This window comes from Chiloscyllium plagiosum, chromosome 13 (genome assembly GCF_004010195.1).
Source record: "Chiloscyllium plagiosum isolate BGI_BamShark_2017 chromosome 13, ASM401019v2, whole genome shotgun sequence".
NCBI lineage: Eukaryota > Metazoa > Chordata > Chondrichthyes > Orectolobiformes > Hemiscylliidae > Chiloscyllium > Chiloscyllium plagiosum.
In genome coordinates this window covers 40,042,908-40,067,494 of record NC_057722.1, presented here as the reverse complement: position 1 = coordinate 40,067,494, position 24,587 = coordinate 40,042,908, and the positions used below count along the sequence as shown (strand labels likewise).

Sequence of the window (24,587 nt, the reverse complement as noted above, 5' to 3'; positions counted from 1 at the left end):
TGCGTCGGTGGTAAAGGAAGTAAAAGTTGAAGTTGGTGGTTAGGGTACCTGTCAAGCAGGAGGCTTTGTCCTGGAATGTGTCAAGCTTACAGAGTGTTGTTGGAGCCACACACATCCAAGCAAGTGGGGAATACTTCATCATACTCTTGATTTCTGCCTTGGACATGGTGGATAGGCACTGCAGAGACAGGAGATGAGATCTTTGGCTGCACTATTCCTAAGCTTTCACCAGCTCTTGTAGCGACTGTATTCATCTACAATGCAGATCAGTTTCTAGTCAATAGTAACCCTTAGGATGTTGAAAGCAGATAATTCAGAGATGCCAATGCCATAGAGTGTCAGGGAGTGATGGTTAGAATCTCTCTTGTTTGGGAAGGTCACTGCCAGGCACTTGTGTGGCGCTTATGTTATTTACCACATATTAGCCTAAGGCTGGATGTTGTCCAGGTCTTGCTGCATTTGGACTCAGACTGCTTCAGCATCTGAGGTGCTGTGAATAGTGTTGAACCTTGTGAAATCATCAGTGAATATCCCCGTTTCTGACATTATGATAGAGAGAGACACAGTCATTGATGAAGCAACTAAAGAAGGTTAGATGTAGGACACCACCTGAAGAATTTTTTATAGGGAAGTTTTCAGGCTAAAATGATTAACCCCAACAAATGTAACCATCTTGTTTGATGCCTGGTACGATACACTTGCAATGAGCTTTTCCCTCCAATTCCCATTATCTCCAGTTTTGCTAAGGCTCCTTGATGCCACACTTGGTCAAATGATGATCAAGAGTACTCTGATAGGGTGGTAATTGGCCAGGTTGTATTTGTCCTGCTTTTTGTTCACAGGACACACCTGGACAATTTTCCACATTATCAGGCACCTGAAATTTATCGAGTGTATTGATCATCTGTTAAATTATATAGGTAAAAACAATGACTGCAGATGCTGGAAACCAGATTCTGGATCAGTGGTGCTGGAAGAGCACAGCAATTCAGGCAGCATCCGAGGACAGGCAAAATCGACGTTTCGGGCAAAAGCCCTTCATCAGGAATAAACGCAGATGTTAAATTATATACTTTGTTGTCATTTGATTGTATCACACTTGACATTCATTTGTCGGGTTCCTCACATGTCATCAGCTAAGTCTGTTTGCAGGTCTAACGATATTGGTGAAGCATCATGATAACTCAATAGAAATCTGACTCACACTGACATAAACCTTTTCTTGTGTGTGTACATCAGCTGTACCTTGATGTAATAGTTCTTTTTTGCTGTTTATGACTTGTTCTGGCTGATCTATAAGTTGCCTTCTGCTTTGTTCGTCATCCTAGCCCTGTGGGAGACAAGAAATGGAGGAAAACCTGAACGTATGCTATTGGTGACAAGCATTATTGTAGCTACAGTTTCCATAAATGACAAACTACTGATCTGTCTCATATATGTACGTGTAGCCAACTAGGAGATCTTAAACATGTTACTAATAATGTCTAAAGCAAAAGTACGAATGTGGTGTCACTTCCTCTGCCATTGGTAATGGGTAGCTACCATGGAACAGGTCTTGTACGACACTGCAGAGGTCTGACAGCACCAGTCAGCATCTTATGATCTTGTAAAATTCTGTAAGGTTGCCCTTCAACCTCTGAAGTTCAAGTGAAAACAAACCAAGTTTGTCCAATCTCTCATCATAGTTAATACTGTTCAAACCAGTCAACAGTGGGAAGCTATGAGTAGTGATTGCTGGGCCTCTTGCTGAGATACTTGTATCATCGATAATCACAGGTGAGGTGCCGGAAGACTGGAGGTTGGCAAATGTGGTGCCACTGTTCAAGAAGGGCAGTAAAGACAAGCCAGGGAACGATAGACCAGTGAGCCTGACCTTGGTGGTGGGCAGGTTGTTGGAGGGAATCCTGAAGGACAGGATGTACATGTATTTGGAAAGGCAAGGACTGGTTATGGATAGTCAACATGGCTTTGTGTGCGGGAAATCATGATTGAGGTTTTTGAAGAAGACTGAGGAGGGCAGAGCAGTAGATGTGATCTATATGGACTTCAGTAAGGCGTTCGACAAGGTTCCGCATGGGAGACTGATTAGCAAGGTTAGATCTCATGGAATACAGGGAGAACTAGCCATTTGGATACAGAACTGGCTCAAAGGTAGAAGACAGAGAGGGTGGTGGAGGGTTGTTTTTCAGACTGGAGGCCTGTAACCAGTGGAATGCCACAAGGATCGGTGCTGGGCCCTCTACATTTTGTCATTTACATAAATGATTTGGGTGCGAGCATAAGAGGTACAGTTAGTAAGTTCGTAGATGACACCAAAGTTGGAGGTATAGTGGACAGCGAAGGAGGTTACCTCAGATTACAACAGGATCTGGACCAGATGGGCCAATGGGCTGAGAAGTGGCAGATGGAGTTTAATTCATATGAATGCGAGATGCTGCATTTTGGGAAAGCTAATCTTAGCAGGACTTATACACTGAATGGTTAGGTCCTAGGGAGTGTTGCTGAACAAAGAGACCTTGGAGTGCAGGTTCATAGTTCCTTGAAAGTGGAGTCGCAGGTAGATAGGATAGTGAAGGCGGCGTTTAGTATGCTTTCCTTTATTGGTCAGAGCATTGAGTACAGAAGTTGGGAAGTCATGTTGCGGCGGTACAGGACATTGGTTAGGCCACTGTTGGAATATTGCATGCAATTCTGGTCTCCTTCCCATCGGAAAGATGTTGTGAAACTTGAAAGGGTTCAGAAAAGATTTACAAGGATGTTGCCAGGGTTGGAGGATCTGAGCTACAGGGAGAGGCTGAACAGGCTGGGGCTGTTTTNGGGGCAACTTTTTCATGCAGAGGGTGGTACGTGTATGGAATGAGCTGCCAGAGGATGTGGTGGAGGCTGGTACAATTGCAACATTTAAGAGGCATTTGGCTGGGTATATGAATAGGAAGGGTTTGGAGGGATGTGGGCCGGGTGCTGGCAGGTGGGACTAGATTGGGTTGGGATATCTGGTCGGCATGGACCGGTTGGACCGAAGGGTATGTTTCCATGCTGTACATCTCTATGACTCTATAACATTCTGATGAACCATTTCTGTACCCTCTCCAAAGCCTTCACATCCATCTGGTAGCGTGGTGACCAGAACTGTTCACAATATTCCAAATGTGGCCTAACTAAAGTTCTATACAGTTGCAACATGACTTGCCAATTTTTAAACACACTTCCTCAACCGATGAAGGAAAACATGTCATATACCTCCTTGATTACTTTACCAACTTTGTGTTGCCACTTTCAGGGAACTATGCACATCTATGTCACGATCCTTCTGTATGTTAAGGTTTCTAAGGGTTCTGTCATTTAGTGTATACCTTCTTCTTGCATTAAATCTTCCAAAAAACATCATCTCCCATTTGTCCAGATTATTCTCCATCCATGTCTCCAATCTATGCATATACTGCTGTATCCTTTGGCAATCTTCCTCATTATTTGCAGCTCCCCTAATCTTTGTGTCATGTGCCAATGACCTCACCCACTTTCATTGGCTCCACACATAAATTCTCTCTTTTGAACTTAAGCCAACCTATCCTTTCCCTAGCTTCATTCCTGTTCCTTATATATGTCTAAAACACTTTAGAATTTTCTTTAATCCTGCTTGCCAAGGATACTTCCTTTAAGGTCTCCTAGCTCCTTGTTTAAGTTCTTTCCTATTTTCTTTCTATTCTATTCTTCACTGGCTCTGTTTGACTTCAGTTTCGTAACCCTTTCGTAACCTTCCCGTTCTTTTTGACCAAACTTACAATTTCTCGTCATTGAAGTTCCCCAAATTTTGCCATTCTTATTGTTCACATCAAGCATACTTTTAGAAAAGCAAAATACCACAAACGCTAGAAAGAAAACAGAAAAGGCTGGAGATGCTCAGAAGATTTTGCAGCTTTTTTCTTTGAGAGAAACAGAGTTAGCATTAAAAGTCAACATCCTTTCATCAAGTGGCCCTTTCTCATTGCTAGTAAACTTGCTGAGTATTTCCAACATGTTCAGTATTGTCTGTGCTAACTTTAAGACTTTGCTTTAGTCTACACTCTGAAACTAATTGGTGAAACTACTGAACTAAACATTTATTTTACATATAGTTTTGTTCCCAATTTCAGATTGCCATTATTACCCTTGCCTCAAGTGAGAATAATGGTCTTCCATGAGTCTAAGGATGATTGATGAGGATAATTCAGGAGCTACAGGGTTTACAACATATAGGAAAATTGTTGTAATCTGAGACATCTGGTAACTTATTCTTAATTTAAATCTTGGCTTGTTCTTCTTCCTGTTCTCACTTTTCCTATTCATCTTTATATTGTTAGATGGAATCCCTCTCATACACTCTGCCTTCATCTGGTTCAGTCTCAGGACTTGATGTCAATGCTGCATTTCTTCATGTTGGTTTCCACCATGAGTGAATTGCTTACCATATTTAAGTATGCTTACACAAACTATATAGAGTATTTTATGAAATATTCCGAGACTATGCCTACTTTACTAGAGTATTAGCTAACATCAGGAATTATTTGTGTAATTAACAGGCAGACTTATCAAAGTACAGGGAAACTTATAATTACTCATTTAACTTGAAGGTTGCTATAAAAGTAATTTCATAGTTGGGAGTAATTTATTTGTATTCATTTTTAATTAGATAAAGAAACCTTTTGCAACATGGACCAGAAATACACATTAAAACTGGTGTAATGAACCTTTAACATTTAGAAAACTTGAAAGAATAAGCCACTGAATGTTAAAAATATTCTGCCAGCCAACCTCGATTTTTTTGTGTCACATTCCATATACATCAAGCATACAGCACAAAATCTTTGCATTGTTCAGTCACTTGTGGGTGTTTAGTTACAAGATAATGATAGCCAAATGTAACAATACCTCCACATAAACTTCTGGAAGATATATAAAATGTCATCTCCCTGAAATATTTTTCTATTTTAAAATAACATTCCAGTTCAAAAACAGGATGTTAAATCAAAGACTGTATTGCATATATTCTGTAAAGATTATGAGGGTTCCTTAGTTTGACTCTGACAGAATCTTTGCTTTATGGATGTAAAGGCTACATCAGTAACAACCTTTACAGATTCTGACTCATTTCCAACAACCAGAAAGGACATACTGTGTTGCACAGGTATTTGTGCCACTTTGAATTTTGTCATGTTATTGCTGCTCTTATCAATTAAATTGGTCCTGATGTGGGGTTATCTTGAGCAATACAGGAGCAACAACATATTTCGAGAAAAAAGTAAAGAGGGAGCAGCCTTTAGTCTAATGTGTATGAAGCTGGTTATAGAGGACTTGCCAAGAATGAGTCCACCTCATGCAAAACATTCACGATTATGTCATCAAAATGATAAATCTAAAATTATTCCTGCAACTCCACATAATTTCTAACATTGCCAAAATGATTTTCCCCCTTTCACTGTGCCAACCATAACAATCATTCTGTGAACCAGATGGCTTTGAATATCTGCAGTAATACTCATTTAGCATTGACAAAGAAAAGATTTGTTAATGATGGTTCTTAAATCTTCAACATATTTACACAATTACAATAACTATTTAAAAGAAACAAATACTTTGTCAATGAAATTTATGATAAATGTTTACTCAAAAATTCCAATCCTACCTTCCTAGCACAGTTGAAATTATTTTGCATTTTGGATCTGGTCACCAACAAAATGGCACCTACGAAAAGATAAGCAAATTGAATAAATTTCCAATGAATATATTAGAATATGATCAGTTAAAATTCAGACATGAACTTTCTTCATAAGAAAATTCATTGTAAAATGGTTGGGAAGAACACTGGGTTATTTAAATACGCTATAATTCTGATCATGTTAATGTTCTGCAACTATAATATGCAAAATTTCACAAAGTTGATTATTAAAAAAAGGAATAAAAAGGTCCTGCAATGTAATACCATGTTCACACAATAGCTGGATCCACTATATAAAGACTCAATTTATGGTTCATTTGTCTGGTCTAGTATATGAATTGTGAACATGAGATAAATATTTTTAAAATGAAATAGGAAAAGATAACCTGGGCTTTCAAGCTTAGTTTCTCTCAAGACTCCAGAAGGTTTTTTTATAAAAATCAGCTACAGGTAAAACAAAATGTTTATTTTCCTTTGTCAAACATCTCCTGTAGATTGACCAGAACTATCTTCTTCTCTACTTTATCTCGAAATTAACTTTTACAAAGTGGCTCTTCCCATAAGCAATGAAATCATACATTGGCAATTTGCTCACCACCAACCATGATTTTCTGTTGATTAATCTTAAAATCTTGGACTATAACTTCTCAATGAGTTTCCTTTTCTAGGTTATGAATAGTTTTAACATTAATGGTCATAATTTATACAGAAAAAAGAAATAAACAAATAATTGAAAAAACTACAATTTAAAATAATGTTCATTTCTGCTTTGGATGACAATGTCCCTCTCAGAAGAGGACTTTATAAAATTATGTTTTCTCCTGTTTTTCTCTCTTGAGCTAGTTATGCAACTCTGCACTTGGACTCCTCAACCCTAAGACTAAGGGGGATGGTTCTCTCATGCAGTGGCAGAACAAATCCAGAATTCAGAAAGGAATATAGATCTATAAAAGGTGCTTTCCCTAAATTAGTCTCACCATAAAAGTTCCAGTTATTCTAATAATAGGCTTAGTTCCACTCACAAATGAGTATATAACTACAAAAGGAGGGATATATATTGTATGACACATTTCACTTTGACACGAGGGATGCATGTGAATCTCTGCTATCCCACGTTACTAGTTTTATGGGGGAAGTTTATGGCCCAATCAGCAATAATGATATTTTTTGGCTGATGATCTGCTACATTACTAAGGCTGAAAAAGGATTTTGTTATTTTTGCCTTTCATCATAAAGTTTTGAAAGGTAACAGTTACATTCCTAGCTCACTGTTAAGGCGATTTTCTGAATTATGGTAAGAATGGTGCAGAATCCTGCAAAAATATTTTATTGACCAAACCCTGAGGTCTTAGATGGGATCAGGAACATCCTAACATCATGGGTGGAAGTTACATTGTCACAGATTTTACCCCAAACCCCATTCCCCTCCTATCTCAGGATTTGCTAGAAAATTTAGAACCATAAAAAAAACTTACAATTTCTTTAGCCCTAGGGATTTTCATAGCATCGACTTGAGTTTAAATCAATTAGCTTATATTTTTCTTTACACTTGAAGTCAGTTACTCATAGTTCATTTTCCATTCTGCATTACCCAAGAAGTTAATAGATAGGAGTGAACTGGACCTTCCTGTCATGACAAACATCATTTTTACCAGCCTAACCTGTGCACAATAATAGTTACATCTAAATGACTTGAAATATGTTTAGAAACTTTCACTCAAAACCCAAATGCAGTTTTGTTGGTAGTGGCACTGTGACATTGTTCTTAGACTAATAATTTTGAGATCCACGGGTTGGAATTTCACTGAGGCAATGATGAAATTTGAATTCAATTAATAAACCTGGAGTTAAAATAAAGTTTAGGGTGTGACCATGAAACCATTCCTGAATGTTGTAAAAATCTGCCATTCTTACCTGGGTTTAACCTATATATGACTCCATATCCACAGCAATGTGGGTGACTCTGAAATGACCTGGCAAGTCACTCTGTTCTATTGAACCACTATCAAGTCTGATTAAAGAAATGAAACTGCATGGACCAAGAGACTGGAAACAACAACAATACTTATAGCCCTGTCAAATATGCAAAGCCCTTGTTAATAATATCTGAGGACTTGCGCCAAACTTAGGACAGCTATCCCACAGATTAAACAAGATGTAGTAATTTTCAAAGAATCATTCCTCACAGACAGGCAATGTTCCAGACACTACTATAACCATTTTTGGGTATGTTTCAGTAGCATGGGACATGATCACTGGCGATGTCAGCACCATGGTATACAGACAGAGAAAGTTGTTCTGGGAGTCCTCCACACACAGTTTGGAGTTTGAGGTCTCATAACATCAGATCAAACATGAGCAATGTAGCCTCCTGCTGAATACCACCTTCCAACCTCTTTCAGCCAAAGATTTCTCTATGTTGAACTCCAGGTTTGAGGATGCACAGAATGTACTCAGGGTACATTCAATGTTAATCACCAAAGGTGGCTCAGTTGTATCACTATTAACTGAGCTGGTTGAGTTCCAAAGGACAAAGCTGCTAGGCCGGGCCTAGAGGAGGTGATGAGCAAATCAATTGGAGGGAAGACCATACCTGACCCTGTCCTCACTAATCTACAGCAGCAGATGTTTTGGTCCATTACACTATTGGTAGGAGTGACTGCTGCACAGTCCTTATGGAGACAAAACCCAACCTTCAGATTAAGGATACTTTCAATCATGCTAGCATCATAATGTATGGGTTAGATTTTGAACAGATCCAGCAACACAGGCCGGAGCAATCATATGGCACTGTGGGCCATCAGCAGCAGCAAAATTGTATTCACCACAACCTGAAATTTCATGGCCCAAGTGTGGAATCAAGGAGTCTTGGAAAAACTGGAGTCAATGAGAATCGAGGGGAAAAAACTCTCCACTGGATGGATTTATACCATAACAACAGATGTGAAGAATAATCAGACTTAACATTTCGGGTTTGGTGACCCTTCCTCAGAACTGCCAAACCTGCTGAGCTTTTTCAGCAATTTCAGTGTTTGTTTCTGATTGACAGCATCTGCAGTTCTTTTGGTTTTTACAACAGAATATTGTGTGGCTCAGCCACAACACATTACTACAGAAGTTCTTCAATGTGGTATTCTAGACAGAGCCATCTTCATCTGCTTCATAATGACCTTCCCTTTGTTATAAGGTCAGCGACATGGATGTTTGCTAATGGTTGCACAATGTTCAGCACTATTCGAGACTCTTTCAGATATTGAAGCACGCCCAAATGTAACTTCCTCTCCTGCTGGCTGTCTGACTGCCCATTTGTCATTTGTCTTTCTGTGTTCTTATTCAAAGGACTCACAGTTCTTCTGACTTTTTTCTGAAAATCAATCAGGACCTCCTGATTCAACAGGCTTGAGATGAGACAAACAAGCCCCATTGTTCAGCTTGAAGAAAACTGCAAGCCCTAAAAATCTTTGGTTTAATACACAACTCCCTGTCTGCAGGCTGCAATTATTTTTGAACCTATACAAATTCCCTTTGCTTGAAAATGCATCACGTAAACATAATTAGCTCCCAAATGCTTTATTTTACAATAAAAAATTCCAATATCAGCAATGAAGTACAGAAACACTAAAACGCTATACTACTTTGTCTTATGTTCTCAGTAAGATTTAAGATGGGCATCAGGTTATTACTCTATAGTTCTGTCTCTTTTTAAAGTAGAAAACTTACAATATGACAGCATAAACCAGTACAACAAGATCTACTCATCTTCCTCTGCCACACTCGCAAGCACTGGAGCTTTCTGCTCTGTTAGCGGTCCCATAATTACATTCTTTTTTGCAATTTTTCTGCAATCATCTGGATCTATCTTTTGTTTCTTTGTTTTAGATCTCAAATAACACTTTTGCATTGCTCCATTGATTTCTTTGTTAATCAATCTTCCCGGATGTCCACATAATTGGAGGCCTTCTCCATTGTCCTTTCTCTCCTTCATCTGTACTCCTATCAACACTTTTCCCTGCAAAATTGTTTATCACTTACAGTTTATGAAAGATCATTGACTAAAATGTTGGGACAGATTCTTGGGACAGGGTCCTGAATGACTTGGGGTTACAATAGACTTTGTGGCAAAATTATATGTGAGGTGCAGTGAGGCCTATCTCAACACTGGGAGCAATTCACTGCATCTTTTATGCAAGTGCATAAAAGGTGAGATTTGCACAGTGATTTGGGGGATTATTGCTTGTTAATCATGTTATCAACTACATATCTCACTGTTTAATATGCAGCGTCCTACCTCAAACATTGAGTAAACTAGACACTAAAAATTATCAACACAGAAGTCAAAGTGGATACCTGGTGACCTCAACTCTCAGCCTTCTATGAAGAGTCTACACGTTGCTCAGCACTAAAAACATTTTAGGACATAATCCATGGACCCAGCCACATGTACCAACCATCCACAGACATTGACATCCAATATTTGCCAAGCCCTCAGGATCCTCATGGTATCTCTCCACTTGTGGGATGCAATGTAGCAGAGACTTGCATTGCAGGGTGCACTGACAGCTAACATGGAAAGGCTGCAGGGATGCACATGGGATGCAGCTCACGGGTTAAAATCAGGCTGTATCTTATGGCTCCTGTTCTGAAGGAGAGTCACTGCATCTGAAACATTAACTCTGTTTTCTCTGCACAGAAGCTGCCAGACCTGTTGAGTTTCTCCAGCAATTTCTGCTTTTGTTACAGATTTGCAGTTCTTTGTTTTACTTTTGTGTATCTCAGGTCTGCTCATTTGCTCTTTTAGCACTCACTCACTTTGTGCCTACCTGTATGCTTGCACCATCCATGTCATACCTTGCTTTGTCATACCAATTAGCGCAGTCACACAACCAGGCTCAGCAGTCCTCAATCAAGGGGATGGGACATCTTGCTGTATGGCAATGTGCAATGTCAATCTCATAGTTACACCAAGAGCCAGCAACTCATTCAACAAATGCATGCATGTGTAGCAAGTAAGGATCCATGTGTGAAAGTCTTACAGCAGTAGTCCTCACCAAAGTCCTGGAGGGAGCCATCAGTCAGGGTGTCCCTGGACTATAGGTAAGGAGCAGCCTTCTATACAAGTTCAGGTTGGAGTGATTGTAATGAGGTCAGCATCTGGACTTCATTGGATATGAGTTCGCTGATTGCACCAGATTAACAGCCCAACTCAAGGAGCCCTGCTGATGAATAAAATGGGTGAATGTCAGGGATATTGAACCCTACGTACCTGACGTTGTGCTCTTGTCAAAAGCTATACATTTGCAAATAAACGGTGAATGATGTTGGGATGCTGGCCCTGAAAAGTTATTTCAAAGGGGAGAGGCCATAGAAAGATGTTCATGGCAGGGAGTAAGTGGCAATCCAGGAAGTGGATCATATTCCTGCGGATCCATAGTGACCAATCCAAATGGAGTAGGTGGGGTTGGGGTGCACTGCTGGAGGAAGGAGGCTCACACCCTTTTAACAAGATCTGGGGCTGCAGACTGGGGGGTAGAGAGATGACAATAGTGTCAGTTTCATCAAGTATCTTGGACACCAGGGCTAGACGAATGACAGTTGTGAAGGGGTGTGGGTGGGAGGGGAAGGAGGGGGCTGGAAACATGTATTTGTAAGGGAGGGATAGAGTGAATATGGGTCGGAATGAGATAAGGGTAGGAGGGGAGTTTGACCCTGATCAGGAGTGCCTTGGCTTCATATGTGTATGACCACCTCATATGCCAGGGGCTGGATGGTAATCATTGGCAGGTGCAGGCTCATGTAGACAGTTTGGGAGGAAACTTGGGGAGGTGCAACATCTATACAGTTCATGGGAACGGACCTGGGTGTTGGATGTCTCACCAACATTAGGAGGTGGAGGCCAGAGACTACTGGCCAAACAGCACTCACTGTGGCCTGCCCTCATGTGGGAAATCAAGACTATGCAATGGAGAAGAAAACAGTTGTGACTACACCTGAAGTGGATGGGATAAGTGCCTCATCAGACCTTAGAGAAAGGAGAAATAGTCATCAACCTATTCATGGGGACAATAACAACCCTAAAGGCAGCTGTGGGGGTTCACATAGCATAGCTATATGCCTGCAGCCTCTAGGCTAGGAGGGCCATTACCACCTGTCCACTGGTCTTCTGGGAAGAGGACACAATTCCTCTGTTCCACATCATTCACCAGGACCTCTAGGTCCCTGTCGGAGAATTACAGCACCACGTTCCCAGTCTCTGACATCTTCCAACTGAATAGGTCGCTGTTCAAGGCAGGTTTTGATTGTGAGTGCCTGTCTGGTGCACAGCAACCTTTTAAATATGGCATGATGCCAGGATGCTGGTTATTCAGCAAATATCGAATGGATGAAGAGTTCTTCCCAGAAATGATAAGATGGTGCTACAGTTGGACAAGGGGAGCACCGTAGGATCAAGGTTGGTGGTTCATGAGCTGAGTTTGTTATGACTTAGCAAGACACTTTGTTAAACCTTGCTAGGAAAAACCATCCACAATACTCAATGAAACTGACAGCCAAAAATGAGCAGTGTCAGTCTTTGGGCAGATTTTTCCTCCATCTTGATTTATTGGGTGGGGGGGTGGGGTATGCTGGGAAAAGATCAAGGAGCTGCTTTGGGATAACAGTGTGTTACATTCCCACCACATGTAATTTCCCAATTTTTAAAAATTAACCTATTTTTTCCTAATCAACCTATTCAGAGATGTTATTACACTGCAGCAAGTGGGACTTGAATCCAGATCTTTCAGTCCAGGGGTAGGAAAACTACTACTGTGCCACAAGAGAGGGCCCTATATGTGCTTTCCCATTTGCAGGACTGAATGTGCTTCAGCTGCCAACTGAATGGAGGCAGGTAAGTAATTGAACTAGACAAAGTATCTATCAGAGGTGATTTCTAGATACTAAAATAACTGCACAACAGGCCAGTATCCTATCCCCAAGTCAACCTTTATCAACACATGCACAGTACATGGACTCTGACCAGCTAGCTCAGAGCCAGTCCCAAGAGTGAGTAGACTGAGACTCCTGTATGTATCTGTCAGCCAGGACTCCCTGATGGTAGTTGTTAACCTGGGCCATTCAGGGAATTCATACTCAGTGAGGTCCATCTGACTAACCTTGTCCTAATTACTATACCTGCACAGTGAACATTTTGCCACTAACAGATTGGATCTCCAGCTTCCCAGACGCAGCCATCTGGGGCAGACATTTGAGCTAGAAGCTCCTATCCCAAGGAAAAGGCTATGTTCAGGGTATACCATCCCTATGGACCAATAGCACTCTGAAGAGATCTACCTGCTTACTCCATCTGCCTTTTAATTCCATTATGTACCTCTTGAATGGTACTACCAGATCTACCACAGCAACACCCATCACAGGTTATGAAGCTGCTGAGTCTCTGAACTATTATGATATGATGTGGTTATAAAGATGTGGGTGTACTGTACCTTTAAGAGAATTAAAAGCAACAGAATTAGCTGACAGCACTAAGTGTTCTGAAAAAAAGGAGATAGTGTAACCTTTTGGTCCAGAAGTTAGGGTAGCTGGTTGCCTGGAGACAAAAACAGGTTTGAGTGAGGCCAATCAGTTTAAATTACACCACAAAAAAATACCAAACTCCAATCCAGTTTGAATTTAGTATACTGACAATTTGAAAAGCCAATAACACAATTTGATGCTTTGGGGATATAAGGAAAATTGAACAGTTGAGAGGAGAACGGCCAAGCCAGTGGCATGTAAAGACAGCCCAAAAAATAGCTCGCTTAAAGGTAGCTTTGTCGATCAGTAACCTGTGAAGCAGAATCCCCAAGAAGATAGGAATACAGAAAAGAACTGAAAGCTGCCTGGCTTTGAGATAAGAAGTTTTATTTTGTAAATCTTATTTTTATTGGACCAGTATTGCAGAGGGGAAAGTAAAAGATAGGTTAGAGGAAGGAATTATAAATAATTGTTAGTTAATTATTCTCTGATATACTTTGAGAAATAAAGTTGTTAATTTTTACTGTAAATAGTTCTTGGCATCTTGAATTTTCACAGATGGAGTCATAGAGATGTACATGGAAACAGACCCTTCGGTCTAACTCGTCCATGCTGACCAGATATCCCAACCTAATCTAGTCCCACTTGCCAGCACCGGCCCATATCCCTCCAAACCCTTCCTATTCATATACCCATCCAGGTACCTTTTAAGTGTTGCTATTGTACTAGCCCCCACCATTTCCTCTGGCAGATCATTCCATACATGTACCATCCTCTGTGTGAAAACGTTGCCCCTTAGGTCTCTTTTATATCTTTCCCCTCTCACCCTAAACCTATGCCCTCTAGTTCTGGACTCCCCGACCCCAGGGAAAAGACTTTGTCTCTTTATCCTATCCATATCCCTCATGATTTTATCAACCAGTATAAGGTCACCCCTCAGCCTCTGACTCTCCAGGGAAAACAGACCTAGCTTATTCAACCTCTCCCTATAGCTCGAATCCTCTAACCCTGGCAACATTCTTGTAAATCTTTTCTGAACCCTTTCACGTTTCACAACATCTTTCCGATAGGAAGGAGACCACAATTGCACGCAATATTCCAACAGTGGCCTAACCAATGTCCTGTACAGCCGCAACATGACTTCCCAACTGCTGTACTCAATACTCTGACCAATAAAGGAAAGCATACCAAACGCCGCCTTCACTATCCTATCTACCTACGACTCCACTTTCAGGGAGCTATGAACCTGCACTCCAAGGTCTCTTTGTTCAGCAACACTCCCTAGAACCTAACCATTAAGTGTATAAATCCTGCTAAGATTAGCTTTCCCAAAATGCAGCACCTCGTATTTATCAGAATTAAACTTAATCTGTGTGGTGTAAAATTCCAAGCAGTGGAATGTGGTGAAACGGTTAAAAATTATGTCCCAATACATGTGTGAATCTAACCGGAATGGAGGTGTTGCTTAGTCCCGTGTGAATCTTCTTATCTGTATGTAACCAGAATGGAATGTGTTTTTTAGCCTTGCTCTGCTGTTCACATGAATGTTTATATCTGGAAGGGAGTATATCAGCTGGAAAAGTCTCCAGTTCGGTGAGTCTGCTCCGGGGTTACGTTTAACCGCCGAGCGTGGGTTGTTGGCAACCGCTCTACGAGAACTGACGGCTCCCAGTTTTTGTAACATGTAGAGTGAGTATAAGCCAGACCCGTTGTGCGACACTGCGGGGAATAAAATGCCCATATTCTAGCAGTCTCGCCTCTTGGTCGTTTGTTCTGTGTCAGACTACTCTCCTACGAACCTGACCTTGAGAATTTTTTAAAACAATCTGCCACTTCTCAGCCCATTGGCCCATCTGGTCCAGATCCTGTTGTAATCTGAGGTAACCTTCTTCGCTGTCCACTGTACCTCCAACTTTGGTGTCATCTGCAAACTTACTAATTGTACCTCTTAAGCTCACATCCAAATCATTTATATAAATGACAAAAAGTAGTGGACCCAGCACCGATCCTTGTGGCATTCCACTGGTCAGAGGCCTCCAGTCTGGAAAAGAACCCTCCATCACCACCCTCTGTCTTCTACCTTCAAACCAGTTTTGTATACAAATGGCTAGTTCTCCCTGTATCCCATGTTTGCAAACCTCCAGTCTTCTGGCACCTCACATGTGACTATCGATGATACAAATATCTCAGCAAGGGGCCCAGCAATCACTTTCCTAGCTTCCACAGAGTTATAGGGTGGACCTGATCAGGTCTTGAGGATTTATCCACTTTTATGCATTTCAAGACATCCTGAACTTCCTCCTCTGTAAATTGGATACATCCATTTCCCTACATTCTACACCTTCATGCCCTTCTTCACAGTAAACACTGATACAAAATACTCATTTAGTATCTCCTCCATCTCTTGCATTCCAGACTGGAGGCCTCTGACACATTTTCAGCTCTGATCTCCAGCATCTACAGACCTCACTTTCTCCTTAGTTTACGAGTTGTTTTATACAAGTATAAAAGGCACTCAGTTAATGTGTTAGTAAACATGACAAACTGCATTTACATCATCAATATCATTACCACTTCAGTTGGAAATGGCTGCCATTATTTGGGCGAGCAATTCTAGCATCCAGGGAACCCGAAACGCTGAAGGCTTAAAATAGACTGAAATTCAACAAAATGGATTTTTGTCTCATTTTCCAGTCCATCCATACTACAACTGGCATAACAATGTTCAGAATAAAAGCTACCCCATGCATCATGTTCAATCTTTGTACTATACAAGTATTCATACCACCCACCTTATCATAAATTGCTTAGTATTATAGGAAAATAGTTTTGGGTACCAAGACAGTTAAGCTAGGATTACAATAATTTTAATGGTTCATATTGCAGAATCACATCTTATCATCATGCTTTCAGACTAGACATTAATCCATAAGAGATCAAACCAATGAAAGCATTAGCTTAGTAATATTTCTTAGCTGTGGTTACTTTGACGTCCTGTTGAACCAGAATTATAGAAAACTGACATGGATTGCCAAATTGAGAATAATTTTAAAATTTACCATTGAAGTACATTACTTAATCTTGGCAACTCAATACACTGGAATATTTATACATTAATCAAAGAATATAGAGGCTTTTTTTAATGTTTCTCACAACAGAATTGCTGATTTTAGTTGGATTATTTTCTGTAGCACTTACTGCAAAATGCACATTTACATTTTATAGTCAAGAGAAAGCTAAGGTTTAGTTAAATTGCAATAGCTCACCCCTTAGCAAGAGGAATCAATTGATTCATAATAAAGTCCAGGACCATTTACAAATAAAATGTAAAGGTCTTTGCCATAACATGCCTCACCAACTTGTCAAGTTTTTGAGGAAGTGACGAAGATGCCCGATGAGGGAAAAACAATTGATATTGTCTACACAGGCTTGAGTAAAGCCTTTGATGAGGTCACACATAGCAGACTGGTACAAAAGGTGAAGTCACATGGTATCGGGTGAGCTGGCAAGATGCACACAGTCTTGGGAGACAGAGGGTAGTGATTGAAGGATGTTTTTTGGAATGGAGAGTTGTAATCAGTGGTGTTCCACAGGGATCAGTGAGGGAACCTCTGTGTTCGTGGTCGACATAAATGATTTTTAGGAACACGTTATTGGTCGAAGTTTGTGCATGACACAAAGATTGGTGGAGTTGTGGATGGTGAGGAGGATTGTCAGAGGATACAGCAGGATATAGATCAGTTGGAGGCATGGCAGAGAAATGGCAGATGGAGTTTAATCCAGACAAATGAGAGGTGATACATTTTGGAAATACAGGTGGAAATTATACAGTGAATGACAGAACCTTTAGGAGTATTGATATATGAGGGATTGGGGTGTGCAGGTCCACAGATCATTGAAGGTAGCAGTGCAGGTTGATAAGGTAGTAAAAAAGGCCTATGATATTCATGATTTGGAGATGCCGGTGTTGGATTGGGGTGTACAAGGTTAAAAATCACACAACACCAGGTTAAACCTGTTGGACTATAACCTGGTGTTGTGTGATTTTTAACTATGATATTCATGCTTTCCTTGGAAGGGGCATTGAGTATAAGGATAGGCAGGTTAAACTGCAGGTTTTATAGAATTTAGTTAGGCCACACTTGTACTATTGCATACAGTTCTGCTCACCACACTACCATAAAGATGTGGATGCTTTGGAGAAAGTAGAGAAAACATTACTGGGATGTTGTCTGGTATTGGGGGATTTTAGATCTTGAAGAGAGGTTGGATAGACTGGGTTTGTTTTCACTGGAACATGGGAGGTTGATGGATGCCCTGGTAGAAGTTTATAAAATTGTAAATGGCATGGATAGAATGGAAAGTGTGAGGCTTTTTCCCAAAGAGTGGAGGGATCAATAACCAGGGGATACAGGTTCAAGGTGCATTTGAGTGAGGGGGAGGGGGGTGTGTGGGGAAGGTGAGGGTGACTTTGAAAGAGATATGAGAGGCAGATTTTTCACAGAGGATGGTGAGTGCCTGGAACACGCTGCCAGAGAAGGTGGTGGAAGCAGACACAATAGCAGCATCCATGAATACATGAATAGGAAGGGAACAGGGGAATACAAATCCTGTAAGTGAAAACAGTTTTAATATGGAAGGGCAAAATGTGTTGTTGCAGGCTTGGAGGGCTGAAGGGCCTTATTTCTGTGCTGTATTATTCTTCGTTCTATAACTGCTGGATCTGTTTGCACCATATTTTTCACTCTGACACCAGCACAGCTTGAAAATAGCATCCAAACTTGTTTGGGCTGCACCAAGTGTTATTTTGAGCTAACAGTGTACGCTGGAAATAAACAGAATAGGAAAACCACCACGTCAACCAGATCGAAAACTGATTTCTTCCCAACATAATTTACAAACTCAACACTTCAGCTATCACTCTCTTAATCTTCCACATTTAACGGTAGAAATCTCCCTCCATCTCTATTTCAAAGGATCATTAACTATTTTCAGGTTAGGTGGTGATTGATTTCTAATTGCTTCTGTTGAAGTAATAGTAGAGCTTGGTGTTTTGTCATGTTACTTAAAGCAAATGAAGTTTCAGATACTGTATCACATGCTAAAAGCTTTGATTCTCAATTCCTGGGTTCTGTTTAAATTGCCTGATCCCAGTCACAAATGCTATAGTTTATCTCCTCCTTGATCTGCTGCAGGACAGGGATGAATGTGTAGAACAGAAGAATAAAGACATAAGAATTGGAAAAAATACTTAGCAGGTCCAATAGTATCTGTGGAGAGAGAAACAATTGGCATTTCAAGCCCAGTTGGACTCTTCTTCAGAATGGAGAAGGATAAATTGCTTGAAGATGGAGGAGTCAAGCTCTCAGCAAAGGGGCACATGTTCATGATCAGTTTGTGTTGTGAAACGTCATGTTACACAGGCTTTCTGCCAATCCTGCCAAAGCAGCAAGCATTTGTGTGTGCAGAGCCATCAGGATTTTCCTGTGTACTGCTGAACCAAGGTCTCATCTCAGTCATCTGAAGCAGAACTTGAATGACGTCAATCTTTATTCCTGCCCTGGTGATAGATCACTCATGCCTACTGTCTCATCGTTTGCAAATGTCATGTCTAAGTCATTCTCTAAAGGATATGTTGTATTTGAGTTGGTTGTTGCGAGTGTCAGAGTCAGTAACAAAGTGTCATCATTGTTAACCTCTTCTTACTCTTGCATCACTACCTTGCCAAGTTCCAATATTTGGGTTTCTGAATAGAGAATGCACAACGTTTGAGCTATGGCGAGGGAACAGGAGAAAACAGGTGATGCATTCAAGCAGAGGATATTGTGGAATCAGGTAATGCGATATTTATGATGACCAGACCACCTTCTTCAATAGCTTTAGCCCCACTAGTGATCATTGTCTTCACCATGGCAACTTCAAAGCTGATGAGCACCCTTGCCTCTATTGAGAATATCAGTTGTGCTACTTAGGTGCTACTGCCTCTATCTCTGTCTTGAGCTTTAAGAAAGAGAGATTTCATCAGTATGCTGGGCAATGTATTTACCACATTTGAATAGCTGGCAGTGTGTATAAGCTGTGAGATGTGATTGAGAGTTGCAGGAATGCTACATTTTTGAGAGTCAGATCCAAAATGTGGGCTCTGTGCAATTTCCACCAACTGGTGGCATAATATATTATTTCTGCTCTCAGTGAACATTTTTACCAATACATCTCAGAAGTGTTCAAAAATGTGTTTTCCTCCCAAAGTGAAACATTATTTGTTTTCTTTAAGGGACAATTACGATAATGTAACTTTCCTATTGTGTTGTTTCTCTGGAATAAGTTTTGTAGGCCAATTCAAGCTTGATAACCAAGTCACTCACAGCTAAAGCCTCTTGTGGAACATATTTTAAAAGGAATGCCTTATGTAATCTGATTTTCTCTTGACCTATTAATCTGTTTGAATCACTTGAGAGTTTCCTTCCATTTCAGTATATTTTACTTGGATCCTATCTTTTCATTTCTTCTGTCTATTCAATCAAATAAGTCACATAAAGAGAAAAAAACAGGCACAGAAGTAAAAATAGCAAATGCATGCATGTGTAATACAGAAAAGGTCAAAGTATAGAGCTGCCAGATTCAGGTTTCCTCCATTCTGTCTAAACAACATGTATTGGCTCAGTGGAGAACCCTCTAATGCACTTGTGTCATTTCAAATGATACTGCCAGCATGAAACACTTTAGGTATTTCACAGGCAGAAAAAAAACACTTAAATCTCTGGATTTAATTTGAATCTGTGTTCCTAAGGTAGAATACCAATGATTAATTCCCTACTTCATTCTGTTCCCAGTGTTTGTTATTGCGACAGTTATACAGCTACCTATTTCAAAGGGTTAACAACTTTGTTAAAGTGACAGTGGATGTTGACAGATTTGTTACCAATGTCTAAAAGGAACTTTAAAAATAAAATTCAATGAGAAGGAAATTGAAAAGTAGATGAGTTATAAATATAAGTAAATAAGCTGATGTACTATAAAGAGTAGTGGAAATAATTGTGAACAATGTATATATTTTCCAAATCCTATTCAGTGGTGTGATGTGTACTCAGATGTGACTGATCTATTACATTTTATGGTACTTTTGGACAACTATTCATATTCTCTTTTTCTCAGAAGTCGCTTCAAAGGCTTTCAGATGTGTCTGAATAATCTGAATACATCCTTCAATAATTCAGTATATTTAACAGAAACACATTGCAGCAAAAGGTTAGACACACTAGCATAGACAGCATTCAGACAGTAAATCATTTCTTGTGTAATAATTGACAACACTTGCACAATGTCATCAGCTCTTTATATTGTTCATCTTTTTAAAATTAAAATGTCCTCAAAATTTCTCAAACATTTATCATGTTCCTTTGGAAAGAAATCATTTCATGAAATGTTTAATTTGAAGTGTGTTTCCAAGCTTAAAATTGCCAGCATTCAAAACCTGTGCTCCCTCAAATGCACAAATTGTCAGAAATAACAGGGATAGCTTAAATCAACATTACCACTGATGTCTATTATTTTGCTGTGAATGAAACCTTTAAATTGTTAACTGCAGAGAACCCAGAGTTTACCAACAAAAACTAACAAAGTCAGTGTTTGTTAAGTGGTGTGGCCAACTAAGAATTGACAGAAATCTGGAGTGTAATACTTGGGCATTAAAACTTATATCATAATACTTGGTACAATTTGCCAGTACACCACCACCTGTCAACTCTTCCTTCGCATGTTAAGCAGATTTTCAGAACATTCTCGTTTTACTTCAGTTTCTGGCTGCTCATCCCTCCAAAAGCAATTGATTTCTCACAGCAATACTGTTGTACAAGTGCCAAGTATCTCCAACATCTTTCCAAAGATTGCACCATTTGTATGTGCCTAATGATGAGTTTTAGCAGGATATTTAAACACATTCGTGTCACAGTCAAGTTTGATATTATCCACACATTTTCATTTCCAACAGGGGCCTTTGGATACTAATCAAAAGTGGGAACCATGGTAGCTTTTCTCACCTGCAACTCAAAATTGCTGAGGCACTTGTACCATGTTGTTCCAATTCTGGTGAGGATCATCTCTGGCAGCACAGAGGGGGCTTAAGCAGATTACCTTCTTGATCTCTATGTTAAATGAATAAAATTGGTGAAAAATATCATGGAGTTTTCTCTGCTCATGTTCATGTGTAATAGTTACCTGGAGGAAAAAAATTGAATATTTAACCATGACAACAGAACAGCACATATGTACTATGTAGTTATGGAATGAACAAATCAAAAAATTATGGCTCACCAAATTACAATCTGCTCTGGTTTCTCAGCATGGCACAGTATTACAGAAGTGTTATGTGAAGAAGGAGGCCATTCAGTCCATCATGCCTACACCAGCTCATTAAATGAGCATCATTACCAAATGTCAATCTCCTGCTTCTTCCCCATACCATTGCACATTACATTTATCCAATAATCATCCAAAGCCCTCTCGAATGCCTCTACCATACTTCCAGAAAGTGCATTCCATACCATTACTACTCATTAAGTGAGAACACTTTTCCTCACTTCCCCTTTATATTTTGTTTTGCTGATTACTTTAAATCTATGCCCTCTAGATCTTACTATTTTTATGAGCAGGAACATTTTCTCCCAATTGACTCTACCTGGCTTGTTCATGGTTTGAAAACCTTCATAAAATTTCCTCTTAACTTTCTTTTCTCCAAGGACAACAGTCCCAACTTCTTCAATCTGTCTTTATACCTGGAACCTATTTTGTAAACTGCTTTTGAACTTTCTTTAATGTGATCTCAACAACTGTACATTATCCCAGTTGAAATATAGCAAGTGTCTTAGACAAATTCAACATCACTTCTTTGCTCTTGTACTCTATTTTTCAATTAATAAAGGTGACATCTTCCTTCCAATGGCTAAAAATAGACAAACATCTGGCCTAAATGAATAGAAAACAAGTGCACCCCTGGCCTGAGGTATCAAATCCCTAACCTCTACTGTACCTCGGACCACCACACAATTTCTAGGTACAAATGAACAGGTCACATGTCCAACACATGCTCAGTCTACTGATACTTGCTATAGATGGATTTCACTGGTGGTCCATAAAATTAAGATTATTTCTTTGGATTCAGAGCATCATTAAGGCTTCTTGATCCCACAAAAGTTATCCTTACCTGAACCCTAGGACTGTCAACATGCTCACTAAGATTCCATTTCCAGCTTGACTTGGTGGAGCAGCCTTCAGATATCCACTCAGAAGGGAAAACCAGTAAAACATAAATTTGACTTTTGACAAGATCTCACTTGAGAAGCTGGTTAATATGATAAGCGCTTATGAGTTCAAGGACAAATTAGCAAATTGGATTCAAAATTGGCTTAGTGGCAGGAGGGAGAGATTGATGGTCAAAGGTTACTTTTGTGACTTGAAGTCCAGTGATGAACCATAGGATTCAATGTGAGGTAGAAAGTCCGAGACTACAGAATGGTATAGGTGGGCTGGTCAAATGGACAGGACAATGGCAAATGGGATTTAAGCATGAAAAGTGTGAGATAATGTATTTTGGGACAACTAACAAGGCAAAGGCATAGATGATGAATAGTATGACTTTAGGAAGTTCAGAGAGACCTTGATGTGCATGTCCAAAAATGTTTGTATGCGACAGGGAAGGTGGATTAGGTAATTCAGAAGGCTTACCCTTCTTGGATGCTTACCTTTAGTGGTTGAGGCATTGAATAAAAGAACAGGGAGGGTGTAATAGAACTGTGTAAAATGTTAGTTAGGCCACAACTGCAGTACTGTGAGCAGTTCTGGTTACATAGGAATGTAGATATTACCCTAAAATTTGCTAGGTTAGCCAAAATTAAGTTCAACAAAATTAAGTTGAATGAAATTAGGAGAAAACATTCAAAGCCTGGTAATAACCCAATAATTAGAAAGTGACAGTTTTTAAAGTGTTTCCATGATGGGCTGAAGGAATGTGCTTACTTGTTTACAACAAGTGCAACTCACGAGTAATGGAATGAACTGTCACAATAACTCTGGAAAAGCCAACTTTTCTTTAAAATAGCCATAGTGATTGTTGTTGTAGTGAATTGTGCTGTTTATATATTAAACATTGATTGAGCGACATAATATGGTGAACAAGGTAAGTGATGGTCAGATTTCAATAAGAGCAAATAATAAATATCTTTCCAAGGCGTCACAAGCAAACCTTAATGAGTTAATTGATCAAACTGATGTGGAATATATGAAACATTTGTGATGTTTGCCAGTTGTCAAACTAATCATTTGCTGGAGACTAGATACCATCAAGACTGTAAATGCGCATTTGCTTTGTCTGAAAAGTGTATAAAAACACCCTTGCCTCACAGCAATAATTAGCTTCCTCAGGGAGTCAACAGATCAATGACTAGAAGTTAAGGCTGATCAAACATTCTGATTTGATCTTCGGACAAGTCCATGTCATGGGTTCACGTGATTCCAAGCATTGTATATGTCAAGCTTTTGCAGTATTTCTTGTTGTCTACTTGGCTTTAATGAGTAACATTGGTTACATTCTGCTGTTCAAATGACATCCAGATTAAACCCGAGACCAAGGAAAATGGGAATAAAAGCTTATAGGAAGGATGTGATTGCATCAGACAGGTTGCAGAGAGGATTGACCACGATATTGCTTGGGCTAGAGTGATTCAGATGTGGAGAGAGACTAGATAGCTTGGGGTTGTTTTCCTTCAAGTAGAGAAAGTGAGTGGGTACCTAACTGAGGTTGACAAATTTGTTAGGGCAGATAGGGAGAAACATTTTCCCTTAGTAGAGGGATCAATAGTCAGGGCATAGATTGAAGGTAAAGGGCAGAAGGTTTAGAAGGGATATAAGAAATAATGTTTTTCACCCAGAGTGTGTTGGGTATCTGAACATCACTGAAAGAAAGAATGGTAAAAGTAGAAACTATCACAATATTTAATTGTTACTTAGATGAATACTTGGAGCGCCACAGCATACAAGGTTATAGGTCAAGAGCTGGAAAATGAGACTGGAGTAAATAGGTACTTGATGACTACATTCTGGATTAGTGGTGCTGGAAGAGCACAGCAGTTCAGGCAGCATCCAAGGAGCTTCAAAATCGACGTTTCGGCAAAAGCCCTTCATCAGGAATAAAGGCAGTGAGCCTGGAGCGTGGAGAGATAAGATAGAGGAGGGTGGGGGTGGGGAGAAAGTAGCATAGAGTACAATGGGTGAGTGGGGGAGGGGATGATGGTGATAGGTCAGGGAGGAGATTTGCTCCTCCCCAACTGAACTCATCTCTACCTACCTCGACACTGTCCTATCCCCCCTAGTCCAGGAACTCCCCACA

At 40.0% G+C, this 24,587-nt stretch overlaps 1 long non-coding RNA gene across 1 annotated transcript in view; it reads right to left on the bottom strand.

The window, feature by feature from the left end:
* Positions 1 to 1,250: 1,250 nt before the first annotated feature.
* LOC122555948 overlaps positions 1,251 to 24,587 on the bottom strand; it is a 44,751-nt gene continuing 21,414 nt past the window's right edge. The window contains exons 2-4 of the long non-coding RNA XR_006313400.1: positions 21,244 to 21,348; positions 5,663 to 5,721; positions 1,251 to 1,330 (exon numbers count right to left, since the gene is read on the bottom strand). This is a non-coding gene — a long non-coding RNA (uncharacterized LOC122555948). The remainder of the gene's footprint in view (positions 1,331 to 5,662; positions 5,722 to 21,243; positions 21,349 to 24,587) is intronic.